At 43.6% G+C, this 14,048-nt stretch overlaps 1 protein-coding gene across 15 annotated transcripts in view; it reads right to left on the bottom strand.

Moving 5' to 3' along the window:
* The window catches only part of LOC123614968 (uncharacterized), a 501,406-nt gene that overhangs the window by 305,961 nt on the left and 181,397 nt on the right, over window positions 1-14,048 (bottom strand). The window contains exon 1 of one of the 15 annotated variants that reach the window (XR_012499263.1): window positions 2,014-2,267. The exons of the other annotated variants lie outside the window; for them this stretch is intronic. The gene's annotated coding sequence lies outside the window, so the exon portion shown is untranslated. Of the gene's footprint in view, window positions 1-2,013; window positions 2,268-14,048 lie in introns of those variants that run through there. 15 annotated transcript variants of the gene reach the window in all.

A 14,048-nucleotide genomic window follows, 5' to 3' on the forward strand; every position in this document is an offset into this window, starting at 1 on the left:
CATGTATTGTCCTAACTGTAAGTAAACGGAGAGGTTAAATAATCTGCAATAACCTGCATGTCTCAGTATGTAAGTGATCACGGCTACACTGGATGACACAAAGTCATTAGAGGTCCATACCTGTATCTGAGAGAATCATCATGGAGGTGACGCCTGAAAATGCAGGCTCATTCAAACCCAGGCCTGTGTTTATGACTCAGATTCTGTGAGCACTGTTTCCATCAGTGAGTTCATTGTTTCAAAATGGTGAGCAACTCCCGGTAAAGTTCTGAGCAAAACAAAGTACAGCCTTACCTCATTCCACAATGGAACTGCATTCTTAGGGAAAGAGAAGCAGCGATTTAAAGCATGCGAAGGCAAACACCTGTGTAACGCACTAACTCGACTGTAGTGGAAAGAACGTATAAAATAGCACTTCTTTCAGTCTGTAAATGCTCAGGAGATGACTGACTAGAAGACACGGTGAAACGGCCAGATGCTTGTGTCTTTACACGGACAGGAATGAGACCACTAGGGGCACAGACAGCTACAGGTGTGCTATAGGGCAATTCTGATGCCACGAGAGGCGTTGCCATTGGTGACAATGATTTTCCATGGAGGGAGTGATGTGAACAATTTCTGATAAATTTCTGAACATCATACAGTGCAATCTTTTCTCAATTTACACAGTAGATAGAGTCCCCGGGAAAGCCAGTGCAGATTAGCGTTATGCACAAAACACGTGGTGTTATATGTAGAGCAGTTAAGATCTAGGCTCAGATAATTATCAGAAGGTTTTTTTTTTTTTTCACCTACATCAGCATCCACTGAGACATTCACAAATCGTGCAGGACGTGGAACAATTCCTCACATGCAGGACCCATCCCTCCCCCTCCTGGCAACATCACTAGATCAAACAAAGGCCCTTCACACATTCCCAAGTGGCCCCTCAGAGGCAGAACTACTCCAAAGGCCAAGTGGGCTTCAAAAATAACCAATCTGGTGAGAACAAAATTATGAGCACATGGTCCACAGATTTTCGCATCCCTGACACAGCATTCAGTCCTGTCCCAGCAGACGCCAGTGCTAAGGGAGGTTGGACATTTGTGCTCAGAGCATTTGCTTTAAGCCCCTTCTGCGGTGGTGCACCCACCACAGACAGCTGACAAAGCTTCATGAATGAATGAGCAGGGCACTTTTCTGATTTGCTGTAACAAGCAATACAGATGTTGTCTGGAAAGAGGTCAGTACGAATCAGGAAAGCCAAGTGTAAATAAAAAAAGGGAACATGCCCTCAGATTCACAGTTAGAAACAGTCAAGTGCCCCGACTAGGGAACAGAGCCAAGATTCAAAGGCCTCCTCATGGCAGCTGCTGTGGTCCCATCTCGGCCATCAGGCAGCTCCAGCTTTCTCAGGTTTGAGGGTCAGTGCCATCTCTGCCGGCTTCTGGAAGGAGGTCCCCAGAACCTCTCTGTTTCGGCTTCCTTCTCAGGTATGGCCATACATAAAAACTGTAAGGCATTACAAGATTCCCCTCAAAGCAAGAAGTGTGAGTGAGGGGAGATCTTTCTGGAACTTTCCCCTAACTGCACGGCACGGGCATCACTGAGCACAGGAAACGGTCTCAGAGATCAGGTCCTCGGGGTCATGGAGTCGACAAGAGCAGAACCACAGACTCCTTCATCTTTGCTGAATCTAATGCAAAACCCTGAGCGCCCAACATACTGTCAGTGTTCAAAAATTCATAACTTAGGATTGTTATTTCTATTATTTTCTGTTCGTGGACAAGTGAAAAATGAACAGCCTCTCAGTCATTTTCCGGGCCTCCCAATTCAGTCTTTGTAAAATGAACCTGGGTCTGGGAATCTGTGAAGATTATTTTCACCTGATACACATTTTACTCTTTGTCTTTTACTGAATTTTTTTAAATGCAGCAAACCCGCAGCAATTTAAGCAATTAAGTGCACTGAATAGAAGTAATTTCCCAAAGATAGAGCCAAACAGATTATGAGCATGAATAAAAGATCACAAACCAGATATCCTTTGGAGATCCACCCCCAGTTGGGGAAGGGAAGACTCTCTTCTTTCTTTCCCACAACTCTTGGATCCATCAAAAACTCAGCCCCTACAATTGGTGTCTCTTCTTTCCTATTTTTCAAATATCCTCCCACGGCTGAAGAGCACGAGGGCCAGCGGAAATGCTTCTGACAGAAGCTTCTTTTCAGCAGTGATCCCCTGCTGTAGCTCACCCTCAGCTGAGGTTCAGGGAGAGACCTTTGTCCCTCACACCAGATAGAACCGTCTTCATGAATCAATTATTGATCTCAGTTCAGTCCTCTGAGTAAATCTCTCCCTCCTCCCATCTCCCCACCAGTCAGGATCCCTGCCAGGCACCATTGTGGGTGGAGCTAGGGCCTTGTCCAGATCCTCTAAGGGCTGGAGTCCACTCAGCACGGAGGAAAGAGATCTATGGCTTTTGTTTCAGAAAACAATGTTTATTTGCAGCAAATGCAGCTTTTTTGGATCCAGACTCCCAGGAAGTCCAGGATGCATTCAAAAGACATCTGACAAAGGCATGTCTGAATCTTGTAACACTGACCCAAAACAGATGGATCCCCGTTTTCTCCATTCCTGACTCCTGCATTCAACATAAACTAGGAGTCGTCCTTTTCTTTCTTTGTGTGGATGGATTTCTGCTCTCAGCTAGACCCATGAGGCCCATGAATGAACATGGAGCTGAAGACTGGATAGTGGCAGAATCCAGGGGGGTCAACTCTTCAGACTGACAGGCCCCCTCCCCAGCCTAACGGACATGTGGGGCTGCGTTCTCACTCATGTCACTGTTTTACTCTGGGGTATGTGTGTGTGTGTGTGTTGTCTCCCCAGACTTGAGGGCAGAGATGTCTTATAAAAAAATCTGTCTTCTCTACCCTCCCTAGCTCCCAAAACCAGGCATGACACACATTAGCAACTTAAATCATGTTGAACAAAGGAATGAATGAAATAAAGTGCTTCTGGCCCTTTTCCCAACCCTGGAAAAATAACTGCGAGCATATGTCCTCCCTGCGCACTTGCTGAAATGGCTCCATGGGACTCAGACGCTCGCCGCCCAGCCCACAAGCCCTGTGCCTCTCTCTCTGTGCCAGACAGGAAGACATCAAGCATCCCCACTGAGTGAGGGGCACAGTCTCCACAGATGTGCCATCTGACCCTGAGAGAAGGAGGGGAAATTATTGAAATAAATGCCAGTTTTGAAAAGGATCCCACAAATGCAACAATGCTGCCCAGCACGCTCTGGGACATAGCAGGTGGCATGCACCATGACTGCAGACCACACACATACACACACATGCATGCACGTGTGCACACACACATGTGTGGAGTGCCAGGGCAAATAAAGAGCCTTGATGCAATGACCTTCTCAGTCCAAAGAGACTGGGAGACTGTATCTGGGATATGTCTCACTGAACTTATTAGCTGGAGCTGGGAAGTAATCTAAACAGTTTGTCGTGGACTGTTTCAGAAGAATCTATTGTGAAGGAGATAAATCTATGGGCCACTTAAACTTCCCATCAGGGAGGGCACCTCGTGGCATGATCAACAGTCAGATCAAGTCCCAGGAAACACTCATAGGCCTTCCCCTCTCAGTTCTCATCTCACTAACACTTTCTTTTCTCACCATGAAAAGGAAAGTTCTTAGAGTTCTAAGTGCTCAGCTCTGAGCTCAGTGCTCAGACCCTCCTCAGAGAGGGTCATGACTTCCAAGAATCAGAGACAACAGAAAAAGATGAACAAATCTACAGAAGGAAGCAAGTCAAGATGCATTTAAGCCAGTTAGCCATCAGAGAGCCAGCCAATAAACCAGGAAGGACTTTTGTTTGACCCACCCTACCCGTCTACCAAGCACACACGGTAAGTTTGAATTCCACTGGTGAACACGGATTAGACTTGACTATGATCCCACTACATACCACAGCGCAGTATTCACTACTGAGCACGGATCCGTGGTCCTAAAACATCAGGCATTCACTAGATAGAAAATCATCCAAGTATGAATTAAGCAAGACGTTTGTAACAGGTACTATTGACGCTAGACAGTTCCTTAGTCACTGTTAACAATGAGCTTGCAAGTCGAGCCAACTATTGAGTTTATGCCAAATGACTGATTAGGAGTGAGATTTAAAGGGTAGTAGGTAAGCCTGGAAATGAAGTACAATGGGCTGCCTGAAGTTTTGTATCTGTGAGAAGACACTCAGTGTGCAGCACCAGCAGAACAATACAATCAAGCTTTTTTTTTTTTTTTCCCTTCACAAACCGGAGCAAGGCATCTTAGGAAATAGGCATCAAAGAATAGATGTGTCCTGAAGCAAAATTACTCAGTTCAGCCCACAGAGACCAGATGTGCCCTGAAGAGCAACTAAGCAGAGCAGAGATTCAGAAGGACCCTGGGAAGCAGAAGACCTGGTGAATAATGCTTGGAATTTGTAGCCAGCTCCATAAAAAAAAAAAATCATAAAAAAGAATAACAGGAATGAAATGGGAGCATTCCACTAAAACTGCAACCAACCTGGAGGTTGCCCAGAGTTGATCAGGCTGCAAGAATGATCGTAACTAGAACAACCCCAATGCAGGAAGGGCTTTCCTTGAGTGGGTGTATAATCACTTATGTGCAGTGTCTCTCTCTCCTTGCACACGTGAACGGTGCCAGAGAAACAAACGTAATAGTGAAAATGTGTCTGCTGAAAATAGGAATTCCATCCTTGAGCTCTAAGTGCTGCTAACTCTTTTCCACAATTAGAATCACCGAATCCCCAGAAGGATCTGACAAACCCCACGTGGCTTTCTATTGGCAGAGGGAAATGGTGAGGCCAGAGCATAAAGAAAACCCAGTGTTTAATATTTAATGAACCATGAACTATGGTGTCATTGCTAAATGACATTTATCTTAAGCACCCAGGCCCTGAACACACATATTCACCAGAGAATTTTTTGGCATGAAAATGCCTTCTCATTGCCTCCTAATGTTGTTGGTTCTGGATATTTGGTTCTAAATGTTCACTTCAGTTATTTCCTGACTCCCTCATCTAAAAAAAAAAAAAAAATTCCTTTCCCAAGAGGCTGATGGGTCCCTCATACAAAGACACTTCTTGTCAGTGTCCCTCAGCGGTCCACCAAGCATATTCAAACACACATAATAAATCTGAACTCCACTGCTGAGCACAGACTGGACTCAACCTATGGTCAACCACACAGTATTTGCTAAAGCTTGATGAGTTCAGATTTGGGGGATGAGAAGAGGGGCAGATGAATGTCTCCCGAAGCAAATTCAGTAAGTATAACCCACAGAAACCAGATGTTTCCAGGAGAGACAAAAGGCACAACAGAAGGAAGGAGGGGAGGAGGAGCTGAGGCAGGGCCTCCATCCTGTGGGAAATTCACAGAGGAAGGAGGGCGGAAAGATGCATTCATGAGACCCAAACAACTCAATGCAAAGTATAAAGTATAAACCAGGGGTTCTTTACCCTGGCTGTACGTTAGCATCATTGGAGAGCTTTTGGAAAACAGTTATCCTGGCCTCACTCCCAAAAGATTTTAATTCAGTTGTTCTGAGGGGAGACGCAGAAGCTCTCTGGGTTTTCTAATGTGCAGCCATGGTTGAGACCCATTTATTCCAACTATGAATCTGTAAGAGCTCAGATGAGAGGGAGAATCCTGAGGGTAGGAGCAATCAGGAAAGCTTCCTGGAGGGAGGGGTAAGGGAGGAAAAAAGAACCAGGATTGCAGGATAACAAGGGGAGAGGAGGTCTGGAACATGCCTGTCCATGAAGGCTTTGAACCCCAAGCCCACTACAGCAAACTTGATCTGGGGATGGGCTGATACATCCACGTATACACAACACTTGCCAATTTACAGGGCACTTTTCCATCTGTGGTCTTGTTTGTCCTTTCAACAGCGAGATGAGGTAGGCAAGCAGGGAAAACATAAACATATCCATTTTACCAATGAGGAAATGGAGACTCAGAGAGTTTGAGTGACTCAGTAAGAGTAGTGTTTTCAGAAAATCAGTCCAGTGATAGCATGCAGTCTGAATTACAGTGTGGGAGAGAGAATTCCAGGAGGTCCCAGAGAACACGGCTGCCTTCCCGTAAATGGGAGATAATACCAGTCCACAGCCTGGCAGAAGCCTTGGGAAACACAGCAGAGAGGATCTAAGAGCCACCTTACTGCCATGCACCCCTCTATTTGTGTTTGGTGCATGGGCACTAATCTCTAACACAGTAGGTTAAAGTTGCAACTGTGTCTGCATGAAGAAACGGGGAACTGCGGAGCAGAGCGGGTGGAGTGCACTTGAGCAGACATGGCTGAGAACTTGGCCCACCAGCAAGGGGAGCATTCCTACATGAGTTGATATTCAAGGTAGAGGAAGCTTTTTCTCCATCCCTGAAGTTTCCTTCCAAGCGGAGGGAACTCCATGGCTAACAAACTTTGATCTCTCCCCATCTCTCAACACATTATTCATTTGACTGGGGAATTCAAGAAAAATAACTAAGGATGCTCACTTGAACTCTAACTTCATTACTTCTGGGATCCAGCCAGTCCAGAGGGAAGAGTTCTCCCAAAACACTTGCCTGGGCAGCCCTTTCCCTGTGAAAAGCCCTGTCCTGTTCAGTGCTACCTGGGCTGGGTGCGGGAGCCTGCCCAGGTCTGAGACTTAGAATGAACAAGCCCACTTGGCTCACAGAACTGTATCCATGACCTCCGACTTAGCCGCTCTCAGTGATGCACTTGGAGCGCATTCTTACTCTTCGTTCAGTTCATAACTTCCTCAGAGCCAGGGAAGATAGAAGGAGTACTCCTCATAGGGTGCATCCTCAGAGACCCCAACAGTTGACATTATTGGAGCAAGAAAACAAAGAGGTTCTCGGCATGAACCCCATGACACTGGCAGCCCCAGGATGGGTTTTCACCCCTCAAAAGCCTTGCAAAGGAAGAAACCAGCGATGACCTTCCAAAGGAGCCCTGAAGCTTAATTCATCCACCCACATGCGCAGTGGAGAAAGCTGCCTCTGGGATTCACTCTGGGAAATACCATCAGGCCACCCGAGAGCCCAGTTTTTGCAGGCGTCTTTAGTTACAGACTATTGCCTCCATCAAACTCCTTCATCCAAACAGCCAGATAAATGATTGGCAGGCTCTAGTCTGTGATTTTTTTTTTTACAGCACAGAGGAAGTGCAGAAGCCAAGACAAATATTTTAATATTCTTTACTTTGTTAAACAGCCTGACAGCCAGCTGATTACACAGTTTACCTTTAAAAGGCAAAGATGGTGTCAAGGATCATTTTTTTTTTTCTGAGATGAGATAATTTTGTAATTCTAGTTCCTTCAATAAGTCTAAAGTCTATACATTTTAGGGAGCAAGCTCCAATATTCATTCTCTATTTCTTACAGGTCTTGGAATTAAATTATTAAGGTTTAAGACTCATAGACATAGAATGCAAACTTGTGGTTGCCAAGGGGGAGGAGGGAGGGAGGGATAGACTAGGAGTTCAAAATTTGTAGATACTGACAGGCATATGTAGACTAGATAAACAAGATTATACTGTATAGTACAGGGAAATATATACAAGATATTGTGGTGGCTCACAGCGAAAAAAAAATGTGACAATGAATATATGTATGTTCATGTTTAACTGCAAAATTGTGCTCTACACTGGAAATTGACACAACATTGTAAAATGACTATAACTCAATAAAAAATGTTTAAAAAATAAAAAATAAAAAATTATTAAGTCTTAATTTTATATATAGATACACACACACACACACACACACACACACTCTTTGAAGTCAAAGCTTTTCAGAAAGTCTTCGACTAAGTTGACCTGGAGCATCTAGAAGCTATAGCAACCCGTTCAAACCAGGAAATGTGTCCTCTGGGTGATAAGCTCATTTATCAACACCATCTCCTTTTATCCAGGACTCAGGACATTTTCTGCCCTATGGAAGATGTGTAGTTTTGGACATCTTCAGTCCAAAACACAGTCAAGTGACGTGATAGGTAGATAAAAAAGAAATTCAAATTTGGGGGTTTTGTGAGTTTTTTGTTTTTTTTCACAATTTCTACTTTTAACATTTGTTTCAGTAATTTGCTCTCCATTTACTCCAATTACATTTCCAAGACACCACGTTATTAGTCCACTTTGGTGACATATCTCAGTAAGCTCAGCTGTGGTTCAGATTTATAACAGTTTGTCAGTTTCATGTCCTTCTCTCCCTTTCTACTCCTTGGGGCAGGAGAAAGGGAGGGGGAGGTCGACAGAGGCAGGGTTTTGGCAGGAGATTGGAATTTGGACAGGTGTTATCGCTTACCAGACGTGTGTTCCCAGAAGTGCGGGGCCAGAACCTGAATGACTGTCCCTGTGAAGGGAGCATGCTCACAATAATCTCAGTGCTAGAGGGAGGCCTACTGTCCTATTTCCCTCTTTCTTGCACATAATGAGACATTGAAGAGAGAATTTCTTTCACAGCAGGAAAGGTAGGAAGGAGTTACTGCCATTTCTAGAATTCAGATCATTTTGCTGGCACTGTTGTACTTAAATTTCCTCCTTTTCTCTCTTTCTTTCCAAGTTTATATGACAATGTCCAGTTTAAGCCTTGTCTCCTCCAGGAAGCCCTCCCTGACTATGCCTGCTAGATGCAATCAATCAGCCCTTCAAGAATAAAGTCCAACTCAACCAAGAAGCATCTACCACCAGTTCAGCCCTATAGTTATGCCAACATCTGATTTAGCTGTTAAAAGATACTGTGTTGTGTATTGACACAACTAATACAAGATAAAGAGTAGAAAAAAATTAAATAAATTAGCAACAAAGAACAAGGAGCAACTAAGTTCAAACAATGGTGCTTTCAGATGAAAATGAGGGACTACACATAGCTGAGAATTATGGAAAGATATCAGTGTTCATCTGGCTCTGACTCTATTTGATGAATAAATTCTTCTGAAAAAACAAAAATATTTCCAGTAAGCTCTAGCAAGCCCTCCATACTGTCCTACCTGAATCCTTAAAGAGGCAAGACGAGGGCAGGGAGGAAATGAGGTCAGCAACCAGACAGAGTTTGATCAAGGATGGTGATCAGGTCGACTCCACTCTTGGAGGGATAGGAAGCTCTGGAAGGGTTTTAAGAAAAAAAGTCAGAGTCTGATGTAAGTCTTACAGCATTCATACTGACTGCTCTGCCAAGAACAGAACAGATGGTTCAGGGCCCAGAGTGGAGGCTGGGAACCCAGGCAGGAGTCTCTCTTGCTTGTTCCTGCTGCTTCCTGGGTATCATCTTCCCAGCCCAACTGCAATCTGTTCTAGGGCAGACTGTTCTGGTTTGTCTGGAAACCCCACTGCTTGGCTCCAGGGAACCTTCTAGAGCCCAAAACAGCTCCCTACATTCCACTCAATGAGTTTTCCTTTCCTTTGCAACCCAAGTAAATGTGCCCACGCCACTGTTTCCCAGGCATCACACCCTTCCCCCAGATGGTCAACCTGCCCACATCCATGGTCAGATTCTCTTCAGATGGTGTTGGGGACCATAAATGGCTTCACACAATGGTTCTCACTGGGGTGCAAATGGCCATTGCAATCATCATTTCAGAACCCACAACAGACTTTGCACAAAGTATTAGCAAGATTTTAGACTTTTCATAAAAGTGCAAGAAAAAAAATAAGAACATATATTTCAAGTCTGAAATTATTTTGAATTAGATCATGAACATGGAATTCATCCATTGCCTGGAATGGCAAAGCCCTAGGAGGCTGTTTCATTGAGCCAACCCATTTTAGAGATGAGGAAGTCCCCAAATGGGAAGGCAACAGCAGAAAACCCATGGATTGGTTCCTCCTGAACTCCGAAAATTGTAAAATATTTTGGGAATGAATAAGATGATGCTGATAAATGCTGATTGTATCATCATTATTCTTCTGTTAATTATGTTCTAAGGGGCCTCTCTCTCCATCTCCTTCAATCTCTTCGTCTCTGTGGCAACTCCATCCTATGGCTCAGAACTCCCTTGGCTTCTAGAGTCAGGCTTCTGGAGTATGAGCAGAGACAGTCCTAGAGATCCACATCTTGGTTCACCCCCTCCAGTGGATGCAGCCCCCTAAAAGGAGAGGTGACCTTGCTTGGGAAAACATAGATAATTCCAGCACTGGTCCCTAACACCAGTCCTTGAGCAGGTCATCCACATCATATCGCCTGGGGACATTTAAGAAAACACACACTTTCTCAAAAGCAGCAGAGAAAGAAGGAAATCCTTCTGACTTGCCATTGACTGGGCTCAGGTACAGTCTGGGTGCTGGCTTTTCAGAGGACCCCAGTCACCTCAGAGAATCGTGTTCTTCCAAACAGAGAAGAGAGGAATCCTGTGGTCTAGAGTCTGAGTGATGATGACACCACTGAAGCAGCAGATTAAATATTTTTGTGATTCCATAAGCAGAAAACAAACTGCTCAATGAATGACAGGCACTGCACAGATGCCACCTATTAAATAATTAAAATAAAGTAGAAATTAAAAATAAACAGTGGGAAATGATTTGAAACACACACAACCAAAGGAAGCAGAAAGAGTAACTTGGGAATGGAGAAGTGAGTAAAATTAGATTTGAGTTATTTCTAAATTCAATTGCATCTAGATTAACTGGCTGTCTTTCTCCCATTGTCAGCATGAAATAAACAATACCTTAAACTGAGAAATCCTAGAAGCAAGTGCTATACTAATGCAGCAGCCACGGTGCTTTTGATGGGTAGGAAAGTGCCCGGATTTTGCTGATTAGGACAGAATGGGTAGATACAAAGTGAGGTACAAAAAAAGAAAATGAAAATTGAATTTGTAGTGGTCAGCAAACGCTGTGTAATGAGCAATTACAGAAACTTAGTGACACACAGATCTCCCTTACTTGTGGAGCTGTTGTGAATTTGCTGATCTACACTGGGCTTGTCTAGGTGGCTCTGCTTCAAGCTGAAATTCAGGCTGGGAATGGTATATCTCAACTCAAGTTTGTGCTCCAGTCTATTCCACAGTGCTTATTCTGGGATCCAGGCTAAAATGGCAAGAGCTACCCAGAGGAAGCTTGTTTCATGCTAATGACAGAAATTTCAAGAAGGTAGGTGGGAATTCACAATTCATTTGAAGCTTCAACCTAGAACTGGCCACTCCTACCTATGTCCCCTTAGCCAGCATAAGTCCCATGGTCAAGTCCATGCACATGAAAAAGGGTATGATTATGGAATTCTAAGGCCAGAGATCAGGAAGAACTGCGAACAGTGATTCAGCATACCATGGGTTTTATTTAACATGATACTTTTCAAAGCCAGTTGTTTCTCAGGCCCTTCAAAATGATGTTCTAGTCCATGGTTTGGCAAACAATGGTACACAGGCCAAATTCAGCCTGCCACCTGTTTCTGTAGGTCCTGAAAACTGAAAATGGTTTTTATCTATTTAAATGATGGGGGGGAACAATCAAAAGAGTAATGATGTCTGGGGATACATTAAAATTATATGACCTTCACATATCAGTGTATATAAATAAAGTTTTATTGTGACACATCCACACTCATTCATTTATGTATTATCTATACTGCCTTTGCACCACAACAGCAGAGTTGCAACAGAGACCACATGGCCTGCACAGTATACAATATTCACTAGCTGACCCTTTTAAAGAGCTTTCTGACCCTTGGTCTAGACCTGTCTAGACCACTGTTGTCCAATAGAAAAATAATGTGAGCTATATGTGTAATGTCAATTAGGCACATAGTAATATTGTGATTTATAATGAGAAATATATATTTGGTCTTCCTCTCATTTCTAACACCCAAGCTCCTAAAACCCTAAAACCCTTGTGATAAGGTGTCTTAATTTTCATTTAAAAAAACCCCTTTCAATCACACTTAAGTTTATACTAACCAGGTGGTTTTTGGAAAGCACCTAAGGATGGCAGCTGGTTGCCAAGGGAACCAATCGTGTAATTAGAGGGTTGGAACTTTCCTTCCTGCCCCCCTGACCTCCAGGGAAGGGAGAGAGGCTGGAGATGGAATTTATGGCTAGTGGCCAATGGTTTTATCAATCATGCCTATGTAATGAAGCATCCACAAAAATCCGAAAGAATGGGGTTTAGAGAACTTCCAGGCTGGTGAACACGTGGAGAGTCCAGGAGAGCATTTGGCGCATTTGTAGAGCAGCACGCTCTGCACAACTCCTCACACACTTTGCCCTAAGACTCTCTTCCGCCTGCCTATTCCTGAGTTATAGCCCTTTATAATAAACTGGTACTCTATTAAGTAAAATGTCTCTCTGTTCTGTGAGCCACTCTAGCAAATTAACTGAACCCGAAGAGGGGGTGATAGGAACCTCCAATCTATAGCTAGTTGGTCAGAATCACAGGTGACAACTTGGACTTGTGACTGGCATCTGAAGTGGGGTCAGTCTTGTGCAGCTGAACCCTTGACCTGTGGGATCTGCCGATATCCAGATAGAGTGTCAGAAATGAGTTCAATTTGTGGGACACCCAGCTGGTGTCAGAGAATTGCTTGATGGCATGGAAAATACACACATACACTGGAGTTGGTGTCACAATAGCACACATCAAAAAGTAAAAAGACATAGGTGACATTAATTATAATAATATGTCTATGTAATCAAATGTATCCAAAAGAGTACATTATGGAAAAGTATTAATGAGATATTTTACGTTTGTTTTTTGTACTGAGTCTATAAAACCTGATGTGTATTTTATACTTACGGCACATCTCATTTCAGACTAATCATAATTCAAGTCATCAATAACCATATGGGCCAGTGGAGACTGTGTAGGAAAGCAAAAATGTAGACCGTTTTTTTATGTCCCCTCTGAAAAGCTTAATCCTGGGTGGTTTTTTTTTTTTCTTTTCTTTTTTCAGATCTCTTCTTAAATCAACTTATTCTAAATAGTCTCTCTTAGCTTGAAAGACTATAGAAAGTATATCAACAGCCAACATCATGTCATCTTGTGCCAGGAGAAGAGCTCCACCCACAACAGATGCTCAAACATTGTTTGTTGGAAAAATAAATACGTGAGTGAATGATGCACTTGGCCCTGTCATGTTTCTGGAGTCATTCTCTGGCTTCTCCTTGTGCTGGATTCCTGTCCCTCTAATTAAACAGTTTGCTTCTTAAGTGTGATGACCAGGTATCTCCTATTAGACCAGCCCTCCTGCAGATAACAACTATACACTGTGGAAAATATTTTTTAAAACGGCAACATGAAAATGTCAAAAATAAGACGATACTGGGGGGGAAGCCACAATTGGAAGGAGGGAATGGCACTGGGTTAATTCTCTACTTTTACATTTTTTAACTGAAGGCAGACTTTCACTGAAGCAGCAAGTGTCACAGTTAAAAACCTGGAAGAAATCCCTCAGAGGTCTTACTGGCTTGCTGAAGCAGAGGACAGAATTCATGGCCCCTGTAGTTGCTGGGAGGAGGAGAAGGTAATCCGAAAGGGAATGAGCCCAGGAGGGGGGCCCTGTATTCTGCTTTTAAGTTCTGCCCAAATCTCTGGCTGTCTCCAGAACAACGCATGTGTGGGACAGACACGAAGATGCCCAGCTGAGTCTGAAAGAACAGAGCAGAGAATTTTGCTGCTATTTCTACTAAAGGAGACAGAGTTGAGAGTTTCAGTCCAGCCAACACTTTTCTGAGGAAGAGAACCAAAAAATCCAGAGTGTCTACCATGTCTCATTGAGAACATCCCAGATACAATTTTAAATGACTAGAGACTTTATTCCTGCATATCTTCCTGGAAAATTTTCAATGCAAACATCAGTTTTACTAAGAAGTTCCTCCTGCCCTACTCCCTCCTCTGCCCAGTCTCTAAACCCAGGGCATTTCTCTCTGTCAAAGGATGCATCCCAATTTAGAATAATTTCTTTTTTAACATCTCTCCCTCATTATACAATGAGTTGTATAAAAGCATAAACCTGACCTAGTTCCTCGTGGTCTCCCCAGTGCCAAGCCCCGTCCATAGTAAGTGTCCAAC

The sequence above is a fragment of the Camelus bactrianus genome, chromosome 15, assembly GCF_048773025.1.
Source record: "Camelus bactrianus isolate YW-2024 breed Bactrian camel chromosome 15, ASM4877302v1, whole genome shotgun sequence".
Lineage (NCBI taxonomy): Eukaryota > Metazoa > Chordata > Mammalia > Artiodactyla > Camelidae > Camelus > Camelus bactrianus.